Genomic DNA, 13,545 nt, shown 5'->3' with positions numbered 1-13,545 from the left:
CTCTCCGATTTCATCTTGCTTTATTCCCCCCTACTTCCCTATGCTCCTCTGTTTTGTTTATTAAATTCCATTCCACACATGAATGAAATATGATAATTATCTTTCTCTGATTGACTTATTTTGCTTAACATAATACCTTCTAGTTCCAACCACACTGGTGCAAATGGCAAGATTTCCTATTTCTGATGGCTGAGTAAGAGTCCATTGTATATATACACCACACCTTTATCCATTCATCCGTCGATGGACATCTGGGCTCTTTCCATAGTTTGGCTATTATGAACATTGTGGTGCAGAGGAATTCTTTGTACTATGACAGCTTCCATATTTTCTATTTGTTTCCCTAATTCAACAGCTAAAGATGTCTGGAAATTGATAACTATATTACCTTTCTATTTTTGCTGTGCAAATTATCCCCAATTTGGTGGCTTAAAACAACATAAATTTATTATCTTACAGTTCTGTAGGTCAAAAGTGCTATTTGGGTCTCACTGGGGAGAAATCAAGGTGTTGACAGGGCTGTTTTTGTCAGGAGGTTTTTTTTTTTTTTTTTTTTTTTTTTCTTAAATGGGCTCCACATGGAGCCCAATGCAGCAGGGCTTGAACTCACGACTCTGAGATCAAGACCTGAGCTGAGATCCAATGAGATGCTTACCTGACTGAGTCACCCAGGTGCCCCCTTTTATGGGGTTCTAATTGAAAAACTGTTTTCTTGCCTTTTCTAGCTTCTCGGGCTGGCCACATTCCTTGACTCACAGCTCCCTGCCCCATCTTGAAAGCCAGCAATGGTGAGTTGAGTCCTTCTCTTGTCACGTCTCTCTGACCCACTTTTCTGCCTTCGTTGTCCACTTTTAAGGAGTCATGAAATTAAATTGGGCCCACTTGGGTAATCCAGGATCATCTCCTCTCAAGCTCCTTGACCTTAATCACATTGGTAAAGTCCCTCTGTCATGTAAGGTCACACATTTACAGGTTCTAGGAATTAAGATGTAAACATCTTTGGAGAGGGGTATTATTATGCCTACCATACCAGCAAATTCAAAATACATCCAGATGGGGACACCTGGGTGAATCAGTGGTTGAGCGTCTGCCTTTGGCTCAGGGCGTGATCCTGGAGTCCCGGGATCGAATCCCTATGGTGAGCCTGCTTCTCCCTCTGCCTGTGTCTCTGCCTCTCTGTGTGTCTCTCATGAATAAATAAATAAAACTTTAAAATAGGAAACCCCAAAATACATCCAGATGGAAAACTATATGAGACAAGAGGAGATATATATATATATATGATGTATCTATAGCCTATGTATTAACCCCCAAATCAGAATAATACCCAAGTACCCATAATTAACTGATTATTTTTAACTCAATAGCTCTTACCTGAATAACTTCCAACAAGAGTAATTTTGTTATATTTCCTATTCAAATAACCCAATCATTGAAATAATTAAAATGTATCCACTTGAATTAATGCTTCAAAGACACACTCATCGGCCACTCAAGTCAAACCATACCAGACTGGAAGATTTGTTGTCTTGTTTTCAATATGTCTCTCCCCAGAGGAAGGTGGAAACACTCGTCGTACAATATCCCAACATCATAGACATGTAGACATAACTACTCAGTTGTATAATTTCTGCACACATACATCCCCTCCACACATGCTTGTGTTTTTTTTTTCAAAGATGTTATTTATTTATTCATGAGAGACAGACAGAGAGAGAGAGAGAGAGAGAGAGAGAGAGGCAGAGACACAGGCAGAGGGAGAAGCAGGCTCCATGCAGGGAGTGCAGTGTAGGACTAGATCCCCGGACGTGGGATCATGCCCTGAACCAAAGGAAGACGCTCAACCACGGAGCCACCCAAGCGTCCCGCTTGTGTTATTTTTTAAAACCAAGAAAGGAGCAGTGAGCTATTCCCTTTGGCATTGCAGTTGAGTGCAATGCGCTGGACCACAGTTGGAGAACCTGACCCCCTCCACCCCCACTGACAGACACGGAGAAGACTCAGTTGGAGTAGCTGATGAGGTATGAGTAACACTTGCTTTTCTTTCCAGCATATTAGGTTGTTTTTCCTTTTTCAACTGCTTTAGCAAAACTTTGGAGAAGTTCCTACTTCTTTTGGCAGCAACCCAAATCACAGAAAAAACAAAGAGGAGGCAGGGAGATCTGGTGGCAGTTATGAGAAGCCTCTGTGAGGAAACTCATTAATTAATAATTTCATATTTAAGGGCAAAATCATCTGGAAACACATATTATTTTCCTCATGTGGCATTCTTTACGACTGTAAGAGAAAGATATGGTGTTATGTCCCTTCCTTCCGCCGATATGTACTTTGTTTTTCCAAGAGTGATGTGTGTGAATTCATATTTTTCCCAATACTCCCTGTGACAAGGAACCTATATTTGCGGCATGGCCTGCGAGAGGCGGTTTGTGCCTGTGCCTAAAGAACTAAGGAAAGACCATAAGCACACTAAATAAGGGCGAGTAAAAGCCCTATTTTCGAAAAAGGTTTACTATGAGAAATAAATGTCTTTCCCCCCTCACTTTGCCTACCACCGATCACTGGTGGTGGATGAGATCTCTCTCTTTGACCTTGCCTAGGGTCCCTGGGGATTGTGATCACTTAGATTAATAGCTGTTGTGCATACAAGCAATTCTCTGCCAGTAAAACTCGAAGAGTTAAAGTGAGCTCACTTGACAAAAATATTTGCCAATAACACAGAGCTCTTTGAAGCTGTAGCCAGCCCCCAGCTCTCGGCCATGCTTGGTAATGCACTGCTCCAGAGACTCGAGAATGGCAGCGTCGAAGAGGGCATCACTGTGCGAGAACAGAAGATGGAACGGAGACCGGTTCCGGCGGCTCCCGGGCTCTCTTACCTAATGGCTTGGTAGGCCTGTCAGAGCTAGCAGAGAGCCTTGCACCAATGATGACAGTAATAAAATGTGGCCATGAGAGCAAGGCTTGCTGATCCTTCGTTTCACCTCAGAATCATGCCATAAGGACCCAAGTACCAGGATGTTTGATTTTGCCAACTTTCAAATCACTTGAAAAAAAAAAAAAAAAAAAAAAAAAAAGAGCTGCTCCAAAGCTCCAGCCTCTCCAGTGTGGGCAGGGCAGCCTGGCGGGTGTGGACCAAATGGACTTTAACATGGGTGAGGTCCATGTCCAGAGGTTCGGTATTACTCACCTAAATGATATTAAACTGGAATTAGGGTTTGGAAAATGGAGAGGGGAGGATGGGAGGGGAGGGAAAGGAGAAGAATTCAGACTCCAGAAAACAGAGGCACAGCCCTGAGTCTGCACTTGACTTCAAGTGAGTCCTGTTTATAGGGAGCACACACTGATGCTTTAAGGGCCAGAGTCACCCGTTCAGTCACTCGACAAGTATTTATTGAGCACCAACTTAGAGACGGACTCTGAAAAAAAATAAATAAATAAATAGAGACGGACTCTGTTCTATGTACTAGAGAACAAAACTGATGGGATTTGGGAGGAAGCTTATATTCTAGTGAAGGGAGACAGATCACAAATAAGTAAATAAATAACAGGGTCAAGCGATAGACTGGAGAAGGAGAAATGGGCTGACATCTTAGTGTCGTTGGCAAGGAACCCATGATGCAAAATGCTGGTAAAGACCGCTCTGGGAAGAGAGAAGAGTGGGTACATCAGAATCGCTGTTCCCCATTATTGTGGGTAGAGTGGGGCTTATGGGGATTTCAGTGCCACTATCTGAAAACATTACAGTGACCTTGAGGGAAACGTGTCTGAGGGCATATTTACTCCCTCACAGTTTTGGAGGTAGGCAGCCACATGCACAGCTGCTCCTTTTGTTGTTGTTCCATCAGAAAAGAAGCATCCTTTCTTCTGGAACATTCTGGCTGAGTTTGGGGGCAATTTGGAGACCAAGCCATCTCTGCATGCTCTCTCGCATTACGTAACTTAAAAAATTTGTTTTATTATATATCTTACATGGAACACTTCAGGAAAGAAAATAAATACGATGATTTCAAAATGCAGGCCCTCTGTAATTGCAAATTACGCTTCACAATTACTCCCAGTCAATATCTAGAAATGTATAACACTCAGTTAATAAATAAAAATAAGGAAAATAACTATGTAAATATAAACCTTAGGGATGGGGAACATATACTATCATTTAAGATACTTTGCTGCTTTGATTTTTTTTTAACATGGTTCAAATGTGTTTCAGTCACATATCCACCCATCACAAGAGTTAAATTAGACAATTGATGCTTCACCTTAAAGTTGAGTCTTAGGGTTCCTGGGTGACTCAGTGGGTTACACATCTGCCTTCAGCTCAGTTCATGATCCCAGGGGTCCTGGGATTGAGCCTGCTTCTCCCTCTGCCCCTTCCCCTGCTTATGCTCTCACTCCCTCAAATAAATAAATAAAATCTTTAAAAAAAAATAAAAAGCTGTGTCTCAATACCAGGATCCACAGCATTATTCACTACAGCCAGAAGGTGGAAGCAATCCAAATGTCCACCAGTAGATGAATGGACAGACAAAATGTGTTATATCTACGTATGGAATACTAGTCTGCAATACTACAGCCTTAAAAAGGAAATGGTGACCCATACTACAATATGAATAAACTCTGAAAATGTTGTGCCAACCGAAATAGGACAGACACAAAAGGGAAAATGTGTATAATTCCACTTATGTGAGGTACCTAGAGAAGTTAAATCCATAGAGACAGAGAGAAGAACAGTGGTTACAGGGGGCTGGAAGATAGGGGAATGGGAGTTACTGTTATTTTTTTTGAAGATTTAAAAAGATTTTATTTATTCATGAGAGACACAGAGAGGCAGAGACATAGGCAGAGAGACAAGCAGACTCCCTGCCAGGAGCCAGATGCTGGACTCAATCCCAGGACCCCAGGATCACACCCTGAGCCAAAAGGAGACAACCACTGAGCCACCCAGGTGCCCCCGGGAGTTAGTGTTTAATGGGTAGTTTCCAGTTGGAGTGCTTATTTTTTTTTAAAGATTTTATTTATTTATTTGAGGGAGTGAGAGCATAAGCAGGGGAAGGGGCAGAGGCAGAGGGAGAAGCAGGCTCAATCCCAGGACCCCTGGGATCATGAACTGAGCTGAAGGCAGATGTGTAACCCACTGAGTCACCCAGGAACCCTAAGACTCAACTTTAAGGTGAAGCATCAATTGTCTAATTTAACTCTTGTGATGGGTGGATATGTGACTGAAACACATTTGAACCATGTTAAAAAAAAATCAAAGCAGCAAAGTATCTTAAATGATAGTATATGTTCCCCATCCCTAAGGTTTATATTTACATAGTTATTTTCCTTATTTTTATTTATTAACTGAGTGTTATACATTTCTAGATATTGACTGGGAGTAATTGTGAAGCGTAATTTGCAATTACAGAGGGCCTGCATTTTGAAATCATCGTATTTATTTTCTTTCCTGAAGTGTTCCATGTAAGATATATAATAAAACAAATTTTTTAAGTTACGTAATGCGAGAGAGCATGCAGAGATGGCTTGGTCTCCAAATTGCCCCCAAACTCAGCCAGAATGTTCCAGAAGAAAGGATGCTTCTTTTCTGATGGAACAACAACAAAAGGAGCAGCTGTGCATGTGGCTGCCTACCTCCAAAACTGTGAGGGAGTAAATATGCCCTCAGACACGTTTCCCTCAAGGTCACTGTAATGTTTTCAGATAGTGGCACTGAAATCCCCATAAGCCCCACTCTACCCACAATAATGGGGAACAGCGATTCTGATGCCTTTTTCCACTGCACATTGATGGTGATTTTTTGAGGTGCTTCCCAACAAATAAATGTAAGTGCACATCTGACATTTATCTAGTCAATGTGGTTTAATAAGGAACCGAGTGATTCACTGCCTTCCTCCCCCAAAATACATTTTGAAATCTTAGCTGGATTCATTAATGAGCCAGATAATTCTGTTAGAGCTGAAGACACTCATCCAGGGAAACATCTCCTCACTATTTTAAAGTCTTGGTTTAGTTTTTTACACTTCCTTTAAAATTCATACACTCTCCATCATACAGAAAGTCGTAGCCATGTGGATACCCTAAGTATTTTCACTGAGCTTTTGAGGCTGCACAAATGAATCACAGTGTTTTCTTTCTTATTTCTTTTTTTTTTTAAAGATTTTATTTATCTATTCATGAGAGACACACAGAGAGGCAGAGACACAGGCAGAGGGAGAAACAGGGTTCCTGTGGGGAGCCCGACGTGGGACTCGATCCCAGGACCCCGGGATCATGAGCTGAGCCAGAGGTAGATGCTCAACCACTGAGCCACCCGGGTCCTAAAATCACAGGGTTTTCTAGATCCAAAATCACCGTACCCCTGATGTCCTTTGGTGTTTAGGACTGTGTTAGCATCACCCTCAGCAACTGTGATCCTATTCTCCACACTATCAAGAATTTCTAGACATTAACAAGTAGGGCTGTCCTCAATGGTGAAGGACCTGCTAGTGGGGCCAAAGGGGGGCGGGTGCTCACTACAAAGGTATCATCTTGCAAAGATTGCTGCCATTCGTTCTACAGCCAAGTTCAATGGAGAATGTAGGAAAGAGGTGGTGACCTGTAATGACAAGTGCACTAAGTTTGAATTACCGTTTCTTTCTTTGTTTTCCCCCATAAGATTGGAAATGGGTTTTTCCCTTCGCCTTGGCTCACTAGTGCTGCAGATACCGGTATTTGTGGCAGCAGTAACTCCTGGCGCCTCACCCAGAGCATTCCCTCCCCCGGACACTATTCCTTCTTGGGGTTTCTAAAATGCCAGCAGAACACCAACCAGCCCTGAATTAACCAGATTGTAAACCTCGGGTTTACGCTGGGAAATCTGTAGATGCGTATGGACAAGGAGATCTGAAGAATGTCTATTTTTAGTGATTTGCCTCCGTGGTGTTTATACCATTGGGAAAATGAGTTGCAATCGAGTTTAACTGTGTGGCATCTAAACTAATCAATTCCTTGCAACCCTGCTCAGTTTCTGCCTGCCTATCTATGTTTCCCTCAAATGTAGGAGGGAGGTACAGCCCGGGAACAGCCTCTGTGACAGTTGCCACCTGGGGCAGGTGCATCTCACCTGATGATACAGAATGGAAGGCTGTGTTTAGCACAATGACCACAAAAGCTCAGTGGGCAAAAAAAATAAAAAAATAAAATAAAAATAAAAATAAAAAAGCTCAGTAGGCATCGCTGACCCAACACTATAAAGAAGATGTTCTCTGCCAAGACTCTTTTTTAAAAAATATATTTTATTTAAATTCAATTTCTGGCAAGACTCTTGAGTACACAGCTGAGACTTCAAAAATCTCATCTTCCCCACCAGTCCCCTTCTCACCTCTATATCCCTGCCCTCCACCCCTGAACGTAAAACCTTATCATGGCCTCATTCGCAAAGACCCAGCTCCTTAGCAGGCATACAACATAGCAGGCTTTGCCTTGGTCTCGACTCTGTCTCCCTTCCCAGCTCCAGGGCTCGCTATCTCCCTCCCCGGCTCCAGGCAAGTTGAAATTCTTACTCCCCTGAAAGCAGCCCGCTGTCCCTCACCCCAGGTCAGGCTTCTGCACATGTTGGCTTCCGGGCCCCAGTGCCCTCTCCTCCCTGCTTCACCTGGTGTAGGAAACATTCAGCGTGTTTTGACTCACAGCCTCTGAACCTTCTTCTTGTGTGTGAGGCCATTCCTTACCTTATAAATCCTGTTGGGAAATAGCGCCCACCTTCTTCTATAGAATCTGGAAAGACCCAATGCTCAATGTGCGAACTACCCTGGCATGGAAGACGTGGGCAGGGAGCTGGGTCTTGGCTCATCCGCCGCCCCTATCTGGAATGTGGACTCTGGAAGTGATGCACCGAGAAGCAGGGCTGGGAAGGCTCCCTCCTGGCCGCGGTGGGGGCAGGGGGCAGGCGTGCACTTTCCTGGGGCTGCCCGCCATGCCACACCACCATCATATCACACAGGTACTGCTTCCCCAAGTGGTTCCGTAGCTTTCCCAGAAACTATGTGGCCGGCTGTCTCCATAGCTTCCTGCTAGGGCCTGTTTCTGCTACTTGCAATCAAGATCTGACTGGTCCACCTGACCAGCTTCTATTTGTCCTTTGAGACTCCTCTTGGTTACAACTTTGTCTAGAAATAGCCCCCATCCCTTCCCACCCCTGGCCAGGCTTCTCCACTGGGCTCCCATAGAAGTCCAGCCTACGGGGGCTCAGCATTGGTAACTGTGTCATGACCTGCCACTCACCCCTGTGCCCCCTATTCCAGGCAATCATTCCTTGAGGACAGAGAAGAGGTTTTGCTTCCCTCGGTCCCCAGCATGCAGCACTGTGTCTAATAGAACATGCAGTAGTAGCAGCTGTGCTATTGTTAAAAGTAACAGTAATAACAACAGGCATAACTAACATTTCTTGAGCATCTGCTATGTGCTAAGAGATACACACTCTTGTCAGGTCCAAGACAAAGATTTAAAAAAAAAATTTGGGATCCCTGGGTGGCGCAGCGGTTTGGCGCCTGCCTTTGGCCCAGGGCACGATCCTGGAGACCCGGGATCGAATCCCACATCGGGCTCCCGGTGCATGGAGTGCATGGAGCCTGCTTCTCCCTCTGCCTGTGTCTCTGCCTCTCTCTCTCTCTCTGTGACTATCATAAATAAATAAAAATTTAAAAAAAAATAAAAATAATAAAAAAATAAAAAAAAATTTTTTTTTCAAGACAAAGATTTTAATGCAAGAACATACACCAAGAGATGCCCACAAGGTATGTTCGAATAGTGTGGCTCAGCAACCCCAAGGAAACACTGGCTCTGTTCCCTCAGTGAGCACCCCCTCCTTGCTCTCTTCTCTCCTCCTCTGGATATATCTCCTGTGGTCCACTCTTGTCCTCAGCTAGATGTTATTTAATACCTAGAAAAGTAATTAGCTGTGGTTATGGTGCCAGTTGCAAGTGCCTTTGTCCTTTAGAGAAGCTTCTATTGTGAAAAGGTTTTAGGAGAAGCAGTCTTTATTTGCAATGCCTTATAGCAGATCGTACTTGTTTGCAGGGCGTGGGCATAGGAGCTGAGGAGGGAGAGAGAGAATACGAGAGAGAACACGTCCCTGTGTGAAGGGGTGGGAGGCGGGTGGCGGGGAGCTGCTCCCATCCTGGCAGGGAATTTCCATCTGCAATGGAACCAGAGGACAGAAAATGGGAAGGCTCACCCATGTGACCTCAGAAAAAAAACCTGAGGACTGAGAGACCGATTTTCTGTAGATGCCTGGTTTATAGGAAATTGAAAATATTGGAGCTTCTCTTAAATGATAGGGCGTTAGTCAGGGATCGCCTCACATTGACCTTGGAAAGATTTTGCTTATGGTATCCAGAGACGTGAACAAGAAATGACCCAGGCTGGGCTGGTCTCACAAAAAGGAGCTAAATTGAGTTTTGTTTGTATGACTGGACCGGTTCTATCTGCCCAGGGGAATTTCAAAGCTGGCGTCTATGTGTTTTGACTTTAACAGACTCTAACTGAATTCCCCTCTCTACATTTTCTGCCCATAAATAGAGCCCACATCGAACCCTCAGCAGACCTGCCTGCAGCTCCCTACGGTTTGTGTGTCCTGAGCTGCAATTCTTCTGCTATTCCTGAATGAATTCCTCTCTTTGAGCTTGCCTCAGTTTACCTCTTTATTTTAGGTTAACACTGCCCTCCATTTTTCCTCTTCTCAGGGAAGTCCCCTTCTGGAATCTTTATAAGCCCCGCAGAGATTTTGCCAGTGCCTTGACCACACCATCTCCCTTGGGGCAGGCTCACGCTGAGGAGGAGCAGAGGGACGTGTAGACAGGGCTGTTGGCTCTTCTGTTCCCATCCCCCACCTTCCCACCTCCTGGCTGAGTGAACATAGATTGACAAGTCATCCCGGAAAGTTCTGGACCTCTTCTCTGTCCAACACTCTTAGTATGTTTTACGTTAACAGAAAGTCAGGTGAGCAGAGGGCCCTCAGGTCAACCCCCTTCCCTGCAAAAAAAAACCAAACAAGCAAACAGAAAGCAGGACTCAGATGGGGCAGGCCAGTGACAGAGAGTCACCAGGGTTGACTGTTCCTCAGTGAACTTCCTGCCAGGCTGTCCTGTGAGGTTAGGAAGACGTGTGGTTGGAGGAGGCTGGTTACTTGTTGCAAAGCAAACAAGGTCTTCAAATCCTCTGAACAGCTAAAGGAGCAGAACACTCCATGAAGATGTGTTCTCTTCTGTCCTCTGAACTGAGATCCTCATTTACAAGGGAGGCTGGTGTTGGTGGGCAAAATGGTGCTCAGATATTGATCACTGCACCAAGTGTCTCCTGCGTGGGCCTTCATGTCCTGAGGCCACAGGGAAGCATGAATTTCTTTTTCTTTTTAATAATAAATTTATTTTTTATTGGTGTTCAATTTGCCAACATACAGAATAACACGCAGTGCTCATGAATTTCTTAAACGGTTTACTGTGGTGAGTGGCTCACTATGTTTCTGACTCCACTTTCTGTTCCCCGTCGTCTCTGAGCCAAAAGCTTCACAAGCGTGGCTGTGGTGAGACCTGACCAGGTACAGCCTCAGCAATGAGTCTCTGCCTACTCTTTACTTTGGGACCCAATCCACGTAGAGAGCCCTTTGAAGCGGGGGTCATGTGCGTGCACATAGATGATGGTGCACGCGAGCCCATTGCCTGCCATTCTCACATCACAAGCACAGTGGAGCACCAGGACCAACTGGCTCAATCCGGTCAGTGTCTGCAGTGAATCTAAATGAATCCCTCCAATCTAGGATAATTATTGAGACTAGTTTACCTGCACAGGAGAAATCAGTCATCGATCTATTTTATGTTATGGAGTGTTTTCAACTTGTGTTTCTCCAGATAGGCACCAAAGATTTTAAGGTCAAAGCCCTTAAAATAAACATTAAAATTTAAGAGCTTTGAGAATTGTTCTTTTTCTTTCCATGCCCCCAGGGTAGAAGAAGATTCCAGTACTTCTCACTATCTTCCCTGCTCCAATCCTGGTTCAAGTCACTGCCAGCTATTTCTAAAATACAGAGAAAGGCCACAGGTACAGCTTTCCACCTCTATTCTTACTTGGCGCCCCCGCCTGGCAGTGAGAGGTATGTTTAAAAAGTGTCAATCGTATCCTTCTCTGGTTTAAAACTCTCCCAACACTTCCCCTTACAACTGAAACTAAATCCACACTCCAGTGGGCCTGCAAGATCCATCTGACTGGGCTTCCACTTAGCTCTTCCGGCTAACCCCCAGCTCGCCCCCAGCTCCCCACTCTCCAGTCCCTGTGGCCTTCCTTCTGGCCCCCCTCCCCCAGCACACCAAGCTCCATCCCTCTCTGGGCCTTTGCACTCACTGCTCTTCCTTCATCCCCAGATCTTCACACGGCTGCCCCATCTCATCATGAGGACCTCAATTCACTTCTCTGAGAGACTTTAAAAGGCCACTCTAGATGAATCAGCACCCCCTGCCTGCTTTTGCCGCTCTATTCCGTGTCCTACTGCAGCAGTTACAGGTACTTGAGGTTAAATTATTTCAAAAGTACAGTTGACGTGTTTATTACTGATCTGCCTCCGTAGGCAATACTAGAGCGTCAGCTCACGGGAGGCAGGGACTCAGATTCCCTTAGTCATTGCTGTACTCTCAGCACCTGGAACAGCGCCTTGCCTAATCAATATTTATTAACTGTTCAACAACAAATTTAGCGTTTAATGAAATTTATCTGATAAGTGAACTAATGATCATGGAACAGCACTGATGACTCTCATATGCGTCACGCTGAGTGAAACAAGCCAGGCTCCAATGCCTACGTACTTTCAAATTCCACTTACATGGCATTCTGGAACAGGGGAAAATGATAGGGATTAAAAAAAATAAATAAAAAAGAAAAGATCAGCGCTTACTAGGGGTTGGGGTTGGGGTGGCAGGGGTTGGCTACAAAGGGACATGAGGGAGCTCTGTACCTTGATTTTGATGGCAGTTACACAGCTGCATGTTATTAAAATCACTAAATAGGATTAATTTTTGTGTATGTAAATTATACCTCAGTAAATTTGATTTCATGTAATTGCCCGGCAAAATTCTTCACTCACCTCAAATAAGCACCCTTTATTTTTAGTTTTTTATTACTTTTTTATTGAGCTATAATGGCTATATCACATTATATTAGTTTCAGGTATACAGCATGATTCTTCAATATCTGTATACGTTGCAAAGGGATCAGCACAGTAAGTGTAGTTAACATTGTCACCACACATAGGTACAAAAATTCTTTCTCTAGTGATGAGAACTTTAAAGATTTACTCTCTTAGCAGCTTTCAAATATGCAGCACAGTATGAATTACAGTCACCATGTTGTAATTACATACGTGTATACTACATGTACATGACTTATTTATCCTACAACTGTAAGCTTGTACCTTTCCCTTCCTTCATCCGTTTTGCTCACCACCACGCTCTGGCAACCACCAGTCATGCTCTGTGTCTTCTATTACCTTTGTTTTTCATTTTTGGATTCTGTATATAAATGAGATCATATGGTATTTGTCTTTTCTCTGTTTGACTTATTTCATTTCGCATAATGCCTTTGAGGTCCATCTATGTCATTGCAAATAGCAAGATTTCAGTCTTTTATGGCTGTATAATTCCAGTGTGTGTCTGTGTGTGTGTACACACTACATCTTCTTTATCCATTACTCCACTGATGGACACTTAGGTTGTTTCCATATCTTGGCTAGTGTTAATAATGCTGTAATGAACATGGAAGTACAGATATCTCTTCCAATTAGCATTTTGATTTTCTTTGGTTTCCAACAGTGGAATTCCTAGATCCTATGACAGTTCTATTCCAAATCTTAAAAAAAAAAAAGATTACCTATCTATTTATCATTTATCTATTTTTGTGGGGAGTAGAGAAGCAGATAGAGATAAGCCAACTCCACACTGAGCATAGCACCCCATGTAGGGCTTGGCCACAGAACCTTGAGATCATGACCAGAGCCGAAGTCAAGAGTCAGGAGCTTAAATGACTGAGCCACTCATGTACCTGTTTTTAATTTTTTGAGGCTTCTTCATATTGTTTTCCATAATTGCTGTGCCAGTTTGCATGGAATAAGCACTTAATGGTTTGCAGAAAGGCTCTCATATTGAATATATGGTGAACAACCTCACGTACATGCATCTTGCCTACAAAAAACCCTTGGGAGCAGGAGAGTGTAATAGAAAAGCATTAAATGGACATGAGCTATGCACTAGATGGGCTTCATTTTGAGTTTTGGCTTTGCCAAAACCACACAACAATTACTGTGTGTTTCGGTTAGGATTTCTTAGTTGCAAATAACCCAAACTGTCCACCGCTGACTACACCAACAGCCAGAAAGAGGAATGACATAGCTTCACAGCTCTTGTTGAGAGGTAGGTGCCTGGAATTGTGCTCCCACCAAGACTCCCTGCAGAGTGGGAGGGAGAGAGGGAGAGATGTGATTCCCCCAAGAGAACCAGGATGCTCTGAGCAGTCCAGGCAGCACAG

The 13,545-nt window shown here is 43.9% G+C and overlaps 1 long non-coding RNA gene across 1 annotated transcript; it reads left to right on the top strand.

Moving 5' to 3' along the window:
* The first annotated feature begins 657 nt into the window (after positions 1-657).
* On the top strand, positions 658-11,090 carry LOC119864101. Its single transcript, XR_005372907.1, has 3 exons — positions 658-788; positions 1,928-2,021; positions 10,977-11,090. It is a non-coding gene; the product is annotated as an uncharacterized LOC119864101 (long non-coding RNA).
* Positions 11,091-13,545: the final 2,455 nt, after the last annotated feature.

This window comes from Canis lupus, chromosome 18 (genome assembly GCF_011100685.1).
Source record: "Canis lupus familiaris isolate Mischka breed German Shepherd chromosome 18, alternate assembly UU_Cfam_GSD_1.0, whole genome shotgun sequence".
In the NCBI taxonomy this organism is placed as follows: Eukaryota; Metazoa; Chordata; class Mammalia; order Carnivora; family Canidae; genus Canis; species Canis lupus.
Note: the sequence above shows the minus strand (reverse complement) of the source record. Positions and strands in the feature narration are given on the sequence as shown.